The following is a 12601-nucleotide window of genomic DNA, read 5'->3' as shown; positions in this document are numbered from 1 at the left end:
CAGGTTGAGGTTCCGGATGTAGGTTTGCTCGCTGAGCTGGAAGGTTTGTTTTCAGCCGTTTCGTCACCATACTAGGTAACATCTTCAATGAGCCTCCAGATGAAGCACTGCTGGTGTTTCCTACTTTATTAATATGTTTGGGTTTCTTTGGGTTGGCGATGTCATTTCATATGGTGATGTCATTTCCTGTTCTTTTTCTCGAGGGTGGTAAATGGGGTCAAAATAAATGTGTTTGTTGATAGGGTTCCGTTTGGAATGTCATGCTTCCAGGGATTCTCGTGTGGGTCTCTGTTTAGCTTGTCCTAGGATGGATGTGTTGTCCCAGTTGAAGTGGTGTCCTTCCTTATCTGTATATAAGGATACTAGTGAGAGAGGGTCATGTCGTTTTGTGGCTAGTTTTCTGCCTGTTTGTCCAATGTCGTGTTTGTTACAGTTCTTGCACCGTAATTTTGTAAATGACATTAGTTTTGCTTGTTGTCTGCATAAGGTTTTTCAAGTTCATTAGCTGCAGTTTTAGTATGTTGGTGGGTTTGTGGGCTACTATGATGCCAAGAGGTCTGGATAGTCTGGCAGTCGTTTCCGAGATGTCTTTGATGTAGGGGAGAGTGAGGCCAGGAGCTAAATGGCTTGGTGGAACACAAAGGAAGCATTGGTGGACAGGTTATTTCTGAGCAGCAATAGATACCACTGTCAATGAATCTCAGCCACCACTTTGCTGATGATCAAGAGTAGAATGATTGGTCAGTAATTGAGTGGGTTGGATTTACCCAGTCTTGTGTTTATTGCTATGGACTAGGCCAAACCACTCAAAACATTCTTGAGCAGGCAACCCAAACCAAAATTTTGCAATTTGTTTTGGTAAGTGTACAGTGAAAATTATCTGGAGTAAGTTAGCTAGATTGGCTACTAGGTTTTAAAACAGACAAAACTTTATTCACAAAAGTACACAATGAAATACAAAGAACAGAATAAAGAACACCTACAGAACTCAGTCTATCCAAACTTGACGTAATTATGCTGTTCCAAATATACACAAAAGTCCCAATAAGTAAACCTCTTTAAAATACAGTAAAAAAAAGGAACAAATGTTCCAGGTTGAAGTTAGAAAGGCAGAAGGAGAGAGAGAGCCTATTCACACAGTCCACTGCTGAACTTCTAACTAGTTCTGGACTGAATGGCTCAACTAGAGAGCTGACCACTCCCCTTTCATTATACAGGTCACTTCAAAAACATGACCACTTTGGCCTGTTTACATATAAACAAAAAGGCCTCTTGATACCCTTTAATCTCTGTACCAAACCAGTCTAATCAGAACCGGGAGAGTTTATAACTCCTCTGAAAAAAAATCAAGGACACAGTATCCTTGAGAAAAGGAAAGGTTTTAGAAAAAAGGGACCAGCTTTGTGACACCTCCCCCCTGAAAAAAAATGAACCATCAATGCCAAAATGTGGCTTCATTTTTAAGTCCTTCAAAAACAAATTGGTTAGTAGTCTAAACCACACCTATATACTGTACTAACTATACACATTCAAACATGCACAACCACATGCAAATTCAGGCCACAGCACACCCACTACCAAATGCCTAGTTTTTAGGCTATCAAATGCCTTTTGACAGTCCGCTGTCCACTGAAACTTCTTGCCCCTTTATAACAATTCAGTGAGTGGAGCAGCTACACTGCTAAAATTTGGCACAAACTTTCAGTAAAATCCACTCTATCCCAGGAACAGCAGTACACTTTTTTCATTGATGGTGCAGGAAATTCCCCAATTACTTTTGTTTTCACATCCCATGGGGCCATTTGTCCATGTCCAATAACATGACCCAGGAGGGTGACTTGGGCTTTGGCAAATTCACTTTTAGCTTGGTTTACCACCAAGCCTGCCTTCCGAAGTCGATAGAACAAGTCCGATAAATGCTGTAAATGTTCCTTCCATTAGTGACTAAAAATCACCAGGTCACCATTATACATGACACAGTTGGGTAACCCAGCAATGACCTTATTCGTCAGTCTCTGAAATGTGGCTGGAGCATTTTTCAGATCAAATGGCGTGACTTCGAACTGATACAGTCCATTTGGCATTACGAAAGCCAAAATTGCTGTTCTGAGAGAGGTACTTGCCAGTAGCCTCTGAACAAGTCCAATTTAGAAATGTAAGTTGCTTGTCTCACTTTTTGGACACTGTCCTTCCAACCTTGGAATTGGATATGCATCAGTTTTTATAACAGCGTTGACTTTGCGATAATCCACACTTAACCGTTAGGTACTATCTGGCTTTGATACCATGATTATGGGTGAACTCCAGTTACTGGAACTCACTTTGATTATGCCATCTTAGAGCATGCGCTGTATTTCCTTCTGAACCTGTGCCAACTTTAGAGGGTTATGCTTAATTGGAAAGGTTAATTGGAACAGCATCTCCTATCGATAATCATGCACAATTAGGTTAGTACTTTGCAGTTTATTTCTGCATATCTCCCTATGTGATAATAATAACTGTTTCAGGTCATTTTGATTTTCTTGTGGAAAATAACTCAGTAATTTATCCCAATTTTTGACAACTTTTTTTGCGATCAGAGATGCACCAAATAAATCGACCAAATTCAGTCCATTTGTATTAATTTTTAGGGCATGAAGTAAGAGGACCATTAAAATTGATTAAGGAAAAATTAATAAATCAGAATTCAGGCACCGCCCATTTGGACTATGTGTCAAATTTTAGAGAATGATTAAATAGAGCTGGAGAGTTGGCTAGACAGCATTCAGAAGTATCACAGCATACAATGAAACAGGAAGTGGATTAAAAAAATCACAAATTTGCAATTTGATTTAAGGAATGCCCAATTCAGAATCCTCTGAACTTGGTTCTTCTTCTATGCTGTAATCATTAGCACCTTCTCCTCTTGCTTTCCTTCCTTATCAAAATACCTTTTGAGCATATTCACATGACACACTCTGTGAGATTTCTTCCTGTCTGGAGTCCTTATCAAGTAGTTTACCTTACTCAATTTATTTCTAATTTGATAAGGTCCACTAAACCTTACTTTTAAAGGCTCAGCTGTTACTGGAAGCAACACCAATACCTTATCCCCAATTGCAAAATTGCAAATTTGTGATTTTTTTTATCCACTTCCTGTTTCATTGTATGTTGTGATACTTTTGAATGCTGTCTAGCCAACTCTCCAGCTCTATTTAATCATTCTCTAAAATTTGACACATAGTCCAAATGTGTGGTGCCTGAATTCTGATTTATTAATTTTTCCTTAATCAATTTTAATGGTCCTCTTACTTCATGCCCTAAAAATTAATACAAATGGACTGAATTTGGTCGATTTATTTGGTGCATCTCTGATCGCAAAAGAAGTACAAATGGAACTTCCTTATCCCAATCATCTGGATAATCCTGACTATAAGCCCTTAACATGGGGTTTGATGCCATCTCTCTAGCTCTCTCTGTGATTCTAGATGGTACGCAGTAGATTTGAATTGCTTAACTGCCAAGTTAACCATAACCTCCTTGAATAGTTTGAATGCGAAGTTTGATCCTTGATCCAACTGGAACTCTATTGGTAGTCCATTCTAGCAAAACATTTAAGCAATTCTTCTACAACCCTTTTAGCTGTGATGTTGCATTGTGGGATTGCCTCTGGAAACCTAGTCGACACATCCATTATTGTTAATAAATATTTATTCCCACTTTTTGTTTGAGGTAGGGGACCTACACAATCAATCAAGACTCTTGTGAAAGGTTCCTCAAATGCTACAATAGGTATTATAGGTGCAGGTTTTACTACTGCCTCTGGTTTTCCGAATAGCTGACATATATGACATGTCTGGCAAAATTCAACTACATCATTGTGTAGTCCAGGGCAGTAAAAATGTCTTTGTATTTTAGCCTGTTTTCCTCACCCCGAAATGACCTCCAAGTGGTAGTTTATGTGCCACTCACAGCACCTCCTTTCCACACCTTATTGGGAAAACAATTTGATGAATCTCTGTCCATTTCTCATCTGCTTGAATGTGTGATGGTCTCCATTTCCTCACTAAGACATCATTTGTTAAGTAATAACACACAGGGATGCATTCACTCTCCTCTTCTGTATACGTCTTTTGATACAACTGTTTTAACTTCTCATCTTTCTGCTATAACTCAATAAGCATAGCACAGCTGAAGATATTTGCAGGTTTACCTAGTTGCTCCTGCTCTGACCCACTTACCTAATCAAAACAATCTTGAATAGAACTATATCAGCTTCCTTACTTGTGCCTCTTGATCTCTCCTGCTTTAACTTGCGCCTCTGTGATCTTGTGATCACACAATCTGAGAAAATTCCCCAATATGTATCCTTCATTTCTTCAGTTGCCTGCGTCTCCACTGGCTTTTCAACTAGAGTAGGTAGCACACCTACTGATGAATCAGCTCTATCATTTGCAAGGATAAATTGTATTCTGAGAATTGAGAGTTTGTCCAGCACTCCTACCACAAATTCTCCACTCTTCTCTGGACTATCTAGCCTCACTTTACATAACTGAGCACTTTTTGTCTCACCACGCATTCCTGTTACCAGTACCTTTTCTGGCAATAGACCCTCAGGAGTACATATCTCCTCATCCTTCAGCATCACAGACTGAGAGGATCTTGTGTCCCTTAATATTGTAACCTCTTTACTTGCTACTCCTGGCCTATGCAAATAAACTTTACCTTGCATGTATATTTTTTAAGCAGATCTGGCACTTTCTCCTTAATCAACCTCTGATTATCTTGCACACTCTGAGGCAATAAACTTTCCTTGTGCTTTTTGTTACTACTCCAACAAAACTCCCAGGCTTGTCTGGTTTTCCTACATCTGGCTTTCTCCCATCCCACCAACATTGTGATTTTGTGTGGCCCACTTTATTACAATGAAAGCACTGGAGCTTGTTCCCCTTAAGGGTTTCTGTTTTACCCTGTGGTAAGTTATCCTTATGATCTTCACTGAGATCTAACATTCCCTTTCCAACTGAGGATTTCTCTTTGCCCTAATTTCTATCCCTCATGAACTGAAATTGATTCTGGAAACTAAACTGTGTTTTATGGACCAGCTCATAATCGTCAGCCACTTCAGCTGCTAACCTTGCCATTTTAACTCTCTATTCTTCCACATGAGTTTGCACTACTTCAAGCAGTGAATGTTTGAATTTCTGCAAAATAATTACCTCTCTAAGGGCATCATAGGTTTGCTCGATTTTTAAAACTCTTATACTGGAAATTAGAATTGGATAGCCTATTCCTTGAGTTTTCACATAACGGAATTTAGACTTTCTCTATATAGGCCCTTCAGGATTTTAACCAAGCATATCTGTTCTAGAACTTGTAAACTAAACACTTTACATTGATTTGAGGCGAGGTGATGGTCTAGTGGTTTAATTGCTGTCCTGTTAATCTAGACACCCAGGGAATGTTCTGGGGAACCCAGATTCAAATTCTACCATGCAAAATTGGGATAAATAAAAATCTGGAATTAAGGGTCTGATGATGACCATTGTTGATTGTCAGAAAAACCCATCTGGTTCAATAATGTCCTTGATGGAAGGAAACTACCATCCTCACGTGGTCTGGTCTATATGTGACTCCAGACCCACAGACACCTAACTGCCTTCTGGATGAATAAATAATGCTGGCCTAGACAGCTACTCCCTCATCCGGTAAATGAATATAAAAAAAGGTGGCCTATGTCTCAATAGTTCTAAACTATTTCCCTTTCTCAAGGGCAATTGTTTTACACATTTAGCGTCAATCAAGACTTCTGAAAAACTGTCAAACTGAAACCCAAAGCTTTTCTAAAACTATGGGTATTTCCTCTAATCAGAAAATATACAATTTGAAACCTTCCAAATTTGAAAACTGAATGTACAACTATTTATCTATGAATGAAACAAAATCCCATTATACATCAAAAGCTCACTCTGTTTCATTTTAGTAAACTAATACAATTACTGGAAAGATGTAATAAAAATATAAAATGTTGGAGAAACTCAGCAGGTCTGGCAGCATCTATGGAGAGAAAAACAGAATTAAGTGGGTTAACTTGCAAGTTGATCATTAACCCCTCAAAACAAGCAAACTAAGACCCACATCTACTAGCCTAAATCAAAACTTAAAAATAAATATTAAAATTTAAATAAATCAAACACCTTTAAATCACATTCCTTAAAATCATCTTGCTTTACAGCACTGAAAATGATACCAGTCAGAAAAGATTGCATCAGGATCCCTCAGATGCCCACCAGTTTATGAATTCTCCCATTATTGCAAGTATATGCTAATTGAAAGAGCTCTCGTGGTATAGTGGTAATGTCCCTAAACTCTGAGTCAGGAGACCCGGGTTCAAGTCACAACTGCTACAGAGGTATGTAATAAGATCTCTGAACAAGTCAATTATAAATATGTTCTAAGGGAAGAGAGTATGAAAATATATATTTCTAGAAAGGGGAGTGATTTGATTCCCAGTTAAAGTAATGAGGATCTGAGGAGTTAATGCTGACCGTTCTATGGAGATGAAGGCTGTGGCAACTGATCTTGAGCGAACAATTCAGAGCACAGAAATTTGTATAAAGTGAAGCAAGCAAAGTTCTCTATGTCATCCTCTGTTTGGTAACAAGAAGAAAATCCATCTCCACACTTGGTGAAGCAACATGCAACTGAGCTGAAAGGAGTTGAATTCTAAAAGTGGATTGAATTATTTACACATGCTAAAGAGTTGGGTACTTGTCTCAGAGGACCAGACTGAATTAGTGTAACAGTTGGTCAGTTTTAAAGGCATTCTGGAAAGCTATGCCACCAGAACGGTCATAATCCAAATAAAAAGGGGGTTGTAGAAATCTGACTGGTCTTAATTCTATCCTGGAACCTTAGATAGAGTTATCACTCAAGAATCAAAATCATGAAGGAGCAGTGAAAAATCCTATGTGCAAGTGGTCAAGTTGGAAAGACTAGGATTGAATGAGGAGCTGCATTTGTGCAGGATATGATATATGGTTGAAGTTAACTGTATTTTTGGTGTATCAACTATTTAAAGTGAAATTTAATCTTTTATTTGAAATAAATAATGTTTCAATTATGTTAATTTTAGTTGATTTGTTACATTAAAGGTTTAAGGAAAATGAAATCTTGCCCATTGGTTTTTGTCCTGTTGGAGTTGTGGAGATTTCTTTGTTTGAAAAGCTATCAGTCTCAAAAGATACCAGAAACTCCAACTAAATAAGTACATAGAAACATAACTAGAAGCAGGAGTTGGCAATCTGGCCCTTTGAGCTGCTCCGCCATTCAATAAGATCATGGCTGATCTTTTCATGGCCTCAGCTCCACATACCCGGCCTCTCATTGTAACCGTTAATTCCTTCATTGTTCAAAAAAATCTATCTGACCTTTAAAAACATTGACTGAACTAGCGTCAACTACTTCACTGGGTGGGGAATTCCTTAGATTTACAACCCTCTAGGTGAAGAAGTTCCTTCTCAATTCAGTTTAAATCTGCTCCCCCTAATTTTGAGGCGATGCCCTCTTGTTTCAAATGCCAGTTAGAAACATCCTCTGTATGTCTATCTTCTGTATTCCCTTTATGATTTTATATGTTTCTATAAGATTCCTCCTTCATTATCCTAAATTCCAATGAATATAATCCCAATCTACTCAGTCTCTCCTCATAAACCAACCCCCCCTCAACTCTGGAATCAACCTAGTAAACCTCTTCTGTGCCCCTTCCAGCGCCAGTACATCCTTTCTCAAGTAAGGAGACCAAAACTCCAGGTGTGGCCTCACCAGAACCTTATACAGCTGCAACATGACCTCCCTGCTTTTAAACTCAATCCCTTCAGCAATGAAGGACAAAATTCCATTTTCCTTCCTAATTGCCTGTTGTAGCTGCAAACCAACCTTGTGATTCATGTACAAGAACACCCAAGTCCCTCTGCATAGCAACATGCTGCAACTTTTTATCATTGAAGAAGAATGAAACTTTCACTCCCCACCATAAATTCAAATTCCTAGCCACCCATTCCAGCCCATCTTCTGGAAACAAACTAAACTATAATGTTCACAATTTTTGTGACATATTTGAACTCACATTTGGCGTCCAAGCACATCATTCTGCTTTAGTTCCTTTGTTGCTCAAACCCTGATCCATCCCTTTTTAATCTCTAGACTTGACTTTAATGTCCATACAATCTGAGCCAACATTCCATCTTTCAACCTGCAGAAAGTTAATCCCAAGCTCTGCCAGTCATATCCAAGTCCCTTCATGACCTGCAACGGCTCACAGCTAAACCAAGTCTCAATTTTAAAAATTCTCCTCGTTTGCAAATCTCTCTCATTCTAAACACACCAGTTCCAGATTAGTGTCTTAATGTCTAGTCTTTAGGCAGAATCTGTTATCCTGTAACACTATGTTTTCAGTTCCCTTCCCTCTGAATCACAAGGTCCAGGTTGTGACCCAGGACTTGAATAGAACAATCAAGATGGACACAAGTGCAGGAGAAATGTAATTTTGCATTGTCAGATGTGCTATCCTTCAGATCAGATATTATTCTAATGCCCCATCTGCATGTTTGGGTGGATGTAAAAGATCTATAGTGTTTCTGGCTAATATCTATCCCTCAATCAACATCAAACAGATCAACATTCTAACGTCAAAATATATTGTCATTCCTTCAGTGTTGCTAGGTCAAAATCTTGGAACACCTGCCATAACAGCATTGTGGTAACAATCCAAATGGATTGCTGCAGTTCACAAAGGCAGCTCACCACCAATTTCTCAGAGGTAGCTCGTGATAGGGAATAAATTTTGGTCCAGTCATTCCACAAATGAATTCCAAAAAAAAATTTGTAATAGTGGAAATAATCTGAACTAGTATTGTGCGGATGCATTGTAGGCAACTCATCTCGTGGTCAATTATGATAACAAAGTTATGCACAAAATGTTCATCTCAAATATTTACCAGAAAGAGGAATGGAACCAGCAATTAGGAAATTGAGTTTGTGGCAAAGACCAAAGCCAATGATTTTAGTCCTCTCATTGTTAAATTGGAGGACATTCCTGCTCAACTCGCTCTGGAATCTGGACAAGCAATCTAACAATTTAGGGAGATAGTAGTGAACTGAATATTGTTAATGATCAAATAAAACTAATTTGTGTTTTTTGGACAATATTGCCCAAAGGGCAAAACATAGATTTCAAATGGGAGGAAATTGAAAGATACTGCACATTAGTGAAAAGAAAAGCTGTTGTAAATGATAATCTATCTACAACAAAATAGGTAAGAATGAACCAAGAGTGAGAAGTCCCACTGAGCTCGATGGTTGTGCAGTGACATTCAAGGATCATGTGATGAACAATGCAGGGAGTTCACAGAAGAAAGATAAAGGATAGTTTTTTTAACAGGTTGCATAATATGTTACTGATACCTTTGATAAGAGCAGTTTTGTTACCATGTCAGGGGTGGAAGGTTTACTGGGTGGATTCAACATGGAGTTCTGGAGAAGAAACTTTCAGTTTTGGGCAATGACAACACATTCAATTAATTAAGAAAGGGACAGGAGATTGGGTTTTTTTTTGTTTATGGGATTTGGGCATTACCAGCTCAGCTAACGTGCATTGTCCATTCCTGAGTTGGTATTAAGAAACCAATGGTCTTCTTGAACTTCTGCAGTTAATTTGCTATATGTAGATCCACACTAATATTGGGGATGGGAGTGTTGCAGAAGTGAAGGCCCAGCAATGAAGGAATAGCAACATATACTTCCAAGTCAGGATTGAGAGTGACTTGGAGGAGAACTTGCAGGTGGTAGTTATCCCATGTATCTGCTGTCTTGCTCTTCTGTATGTTTGTAGCCATGGGTTTGGAGGGTTCTGTCCATGTAACATTTGTGAATTTACCTTGTAGATGGGGCACACTGCTATCATGGTGCATTGGTGAATGTTTGTGGATGTGGTTTAAGTGGGCTGCTGGATCCTGAATGGTGTCTAGCTTCTACAGTGCTGGAGCTGAACTCATTCGAGAACTTGGAAGTATTCCATTCAGACCCCTGACTTGTGCTTTTTATCTGGTTTTGGGGATTCAGGAGATGGGTTACTCACTGCAGATTCCTAACTTCTAACCTGGTCTTGTAGTCACTGTATTTATTTGCAAATTTCAATTCAACTTCAGGACAATGGTAACCTCCATGGGAGTTTAAGTGATTTAAATGATATTGAGTGCCATGGGCTGATGGTTAAACTCACTCTTGCTGGGTATAGTCATTCCCTGGCATTTGTTCAATGTGAATTTCATTTGCCACTATCAGCTCAAACCTGGATCTTATCCAGATCTTTCTGCTATTGAACGTGGACAGCTGCATTCTCCGAAGAAGATTCTCACTTCTGATCTTATGATAAAGAGGTCATTGATGAAGCAGCTGAAGACAGTTGGGCCTAAGACATTACAAGACCATGACGCATAGGAGTGGAAATAAGGCCATTCGGCCCATCAAGTCATCATCTTCCTTTGCCTCAGGTATGACTCCAACCAATGGAGAGATTCTCCCTGATTCCCACTAACATCAGTTTTACTGGGGGTCCTTGATGCTGCATTTGGTCAAATGCAACCTTGATGTCAATGGCACTCACTCACTTCACATCTGGAATTCAGTTATTTTGTCCTTGTTGAACCAAGGCTGTTGTGAAGTCAAGAGCTGAGTGGCCTTGGTGGAACCCAAGCTAAGCATCTAAAAGCTAAAGAAGTGCAACTTGAAGAAACTGTTGATGATCTTTTACATCACTTTGCTGATAAACAACAGAAAAATTGTGAGAACATAACTAGTTTGATTGGATTTGTCCTGCTTTGAGTGGACAAGATGGATCTGGGCAATTTTCCACATTATCAGGTAGATACCAGTGTTGTGGCTGTCCGAGAACCATCTGTCTTGGTGCAGCACATATCTTTAGTACTATTGCCAGCATATTTGTCAGGGCCTATGCAGTGTACAATACCTTCAACAGTTCTTGATATAAAACTGAATTGCTGGAGGCTGAGATGGATCACTTTTAACTAAGGACTGTTGCAGAGGCTTCAGCCTTATCTTTTGTACTGTTGTGCTACACTCCTCCATCAGATGATGGGGATATTTCTGGAGCTCCCTCCACTGAGGTGTTTAATTGCCCACTGCCATTAATGACTGGATGTGGCAGAATTGCAAAGATTAGATATGGGCGGCACAGTGGCACAGTTGTTAGCACTGCTGCTTCACAGCGCCAGAGACCCGGGTTCAATTCCCGCCTCAGGCGACTGACTGTGTGGAGTTTGCATATTCTCCCCGTGTCTGCGTGGGTTTCCTCCGGGTGCTCCGGTTTCCTCCCACAGTCCAAAGATGTGCAGGTCAGGTGAATTGGCCATGCTAAATTGCCCGTAGTGTTAGGTATGGGGTAAATGTAGGGGTATGGGTGGGTTGCGCTTCGGCGGGTCGGTGTGGACTTGTTGGGCTGAAAGGCCTGTTTCCACACTGTAATGTAATGGTCCATCGGTTGGAATTGCTTAACTCTACTGTTTGCACTTTGACTCCAAATAATCCCGTTATGTAGCTTCACCAGGTTGACATTTCATTTTTAGGTACATCTGGCACTGCTCCTTCCATGTCCTCATGTACTCTTCATTGAACCAGGGTTGATCCCCTTGCTTAATAGTAACGGTAGAGTGGAGGATTTGCCAAATTATAAGACTGTACTTGTGTTCGAGTACAACTCTGCTGCTGCTGATGGCCTGCAGCAGTCATGAATTGGGTTGGTAGAGTGCAAGGACTCTAAATTCAAAAATTGTGTTTTTGAGGAGAATTGAAGGCTTATCAGGCAGAACTTGTTTTGCAGTTATGCATCTTCATTTGTACCTGAACATTTCAACTGGATAGTTCATACTCCTGAATCAAGAGCTCATCCAGAATAGTAGGTGATCAATCGATACCAAAACAAGAACTATTTATTGCAACAAATTCCAGAGAATTTAATGGATTAGATTTCCAATGGAATTGCAGATGACTTTCTTTCCCACTGATTCCCATTAAAGTATCTTAAACAACCAGTGGTTTTTCACGAATTTCTGTAGCATGTTGCTTAATATACATGTTCAATTGTCAAATGTTTCTGCCAGTTTTAAGACTTGATTTTTTTCTAATAAAATGTTAATGAAGTAATAGATTAGTAAACATAAAACCTTAATTTTACTACATGTTTGCTCAAATCTGATTTATAAGTGAACTGTAATGTTTTATCCATCAAGTTTATCCATCAAAGTTTTATAATACAGCCCCAGATCCAATTTCCTATTTCAGGAAATGTTTCAATTTCAGTGTGTTTCTTTCTACTTTCTTTCAATATCCCATTGTTCATCTTCTAAGTTCTGCTTCTCAACTACAGAAGGATGCAATAAAATTATTCTAGAGCACTATCTTGCAGCTCCATTGTAGACGCACTCCTTCCCTTTCTGCCCACTGTATTTACAATTACTTTTCACCACTCTCCCAATCTCAGGTTTTCTATCTACGTTAGAAAGGTTTCTGACTCCACAAAGCATTTGGCAAATCATCATTTTGG

General features: G+C 39.2%; 1 protein-coding gene across 4 annotated transcripts in view; it reads right to left on the bottom strand.

Annotated features, from left to right (window-relative positions):
* The window catches only part of LOC122563584 (ribosomal protein S6 kinase 2 alpha-like), a 214021-nt gene that overhangs the window by 200310 nt on the left and 1110 nt on the right, over positions 1-12601 (bottom strand). The window lies entirely within an intron of this gene.

This window comes from Chiloscyllium plagiosum, chromosome 27 (assembly GCF_004010195.1).
Source record: "Chiloscyllium plagiosum isolate BGI_BamShark_2017 chromosome 27, ASM401019v2, whole genome shotgun sequence".
Taxonomy (NCBI): domain Eukaryota; kingdom Metazoa; phylum Chordata; class Chondrichthyes; order Orectolobiformes; family Hemiscylliidae; genus Chiloscyllium; species Chiloscyllium plagiosum.
Note: the sequence above shows the minus strand (reverse complement) of the source record. Positions and strands in the feature narration are given on the sequence as shown.